The sequence below is a fragment of the Manacus vitellinus genome, unplaced genomic scaffold (genome assembly GCF_001715985.3).
Source record: "Manacus vitellinus isolate BGI_N305 unplaced genomic scaffold, ASM171598v3 scaffold_46_pilon, whole genome shotgun sequence".
Lineage (NCBI taxonomy): Eukaryota > Metazoa > Chordata > Aves > Passeriformes > Pipridae > Manacus > Manacus vitellinus.
The window spans coordinates 3,397,506-3,399,200 of NW_021940578.1; positions in this window are offsets into that span (position 1 = coordinate 3,397,506).

A 1,695-nucleotide genomic window follows, 5' to 3' on the forward strand; every position below is an offset into this window, starting at 1 on the left:
ATCTTTCCCACCTTCGTGGTGTTTTTCAGGGAATCAGGCCCTAACTCGGGAACAGAACAAAGATGCAGGTAAGATTATTAACTCCCTATTCCCCAGCTCTTCAGCTCCAGAGTTGCCAGACTCAACAACAAGGAATTTCTTAATGCTGAAAACAGTTTGCCCAGGAGAAGCTCACTCTTATCTAGTCAGAGATTGGGAAATGCTTGCCTGAAACCAGAGAAGAAAGGCAACATTTTAGTTGTGTTGTCTCAGTGACTCACTAATTGAAAGGCCGTGGTTTTCAGCTCCCCTATCTCCACCTCCCATGGTAGAACATCTATTTTGTGTTGGCAAACCTTTTAAATGCAATGTCCTTACTTTTCACTGTTGTTTTAGCCTGGGAAAAAAATAATCAAGCCAAGTTAAAAGACAAAGCAGAAGGCAAGATCTTTCATCTTCCTAGTGCCCTGGGAATCACACAATAGTCCAAACTTGTCAGAGCAAAGTATCAGCAAGTCCCCAGAATGTAATATAATCCACATGCCAGGCCTCGAAAAATCCATTTGCTTACTTGCCTCTAACAAGGGAAGTTGCTTTTCTTGGTGAACTAGTAAGAGGGGGGAGAAAACATCATTATATGAACACCGAGCTTTTATTTATCACAGCCACATGAAAGCCCTCCTGTCTAAAGCTGAATTCATAATGGTAGCTGAGATAATACTCTCCCCACACCCAACCCGTAGGCAGCCTGCTCCATGGCCACTGCTCACAGCTTAAAAAAACCTGATGTGATCAGCTTTCACTCTCTGGGCAAAGCTTTAACCATAGAAAGGATCTCAAACTTGCTGTACTAAACAAGTTACACAAAGTAGTGAAGCTAGAAAAGGGCACACACACCTAGAAATCTCAGAGCTTTGAAAATGTGAAAGACAAAAAAAAAATAGAGGAAAATGTCACCTGTCTGGTAGCACGGAAGGCTTTGATATCAAACACCCACAACAAAAGCAAAAAAAGTGTGATTTTAGCATCCTCCAGCTTGTCCTGAAGGATGTGCTTCTCCCCACAGTGAAAAATGTAACGTAACCGTGGTTAAGTCTCTTATTTCTCCTTTCTCTGGTTATCAGATATTCCCTGAAATTTCCAAATTGCCCTCAACTGGAGCCTCCCCTCCCCAACAGAGAAGCAATTTCAGTTATCTACAAGATGATAACCCCAAAGTAAGCAGGCTCATCTTTCTAAGATACTTTGCCTGACAAGCAAAAACTTTGCCTGCTCAGGATCTCCTACAGTGGCTTAACTCTGGTCAGCTGAGCTGGAAACCTCGAGGGACACTGGTTAAGAGCTGTTGTTGCCACTCTGACAATGTCCCTGAAGTCCGAGTGAACCTTGGAATCATCACCTGACGGGTTTAGTGACCAAGACTCACAGAATATCCCGAGCTGGAAAGGACCCATCAGGATCGAGTCCAACTCCTGGCCCTGCCCAGGACACCCCAACAATCCCACCCTGTCCCTGAGAGCGTTGTCCAAACACTCTGTTGAGCTCTCTTAGGCTGAGGGCCGTGCCCACTGCCCTGGGGAGCCTGTTCAGCGCCCAACCACCCTCCGGGGGAAGAACTTTTTCCTGAGATCCAACCCGACCCTGCCCTGACTCAGCTTCGTGCCGTTCAGAACTTCTGCTGCGTTTGCCCACGCGATGAAAAAAAGCCTCCAAACA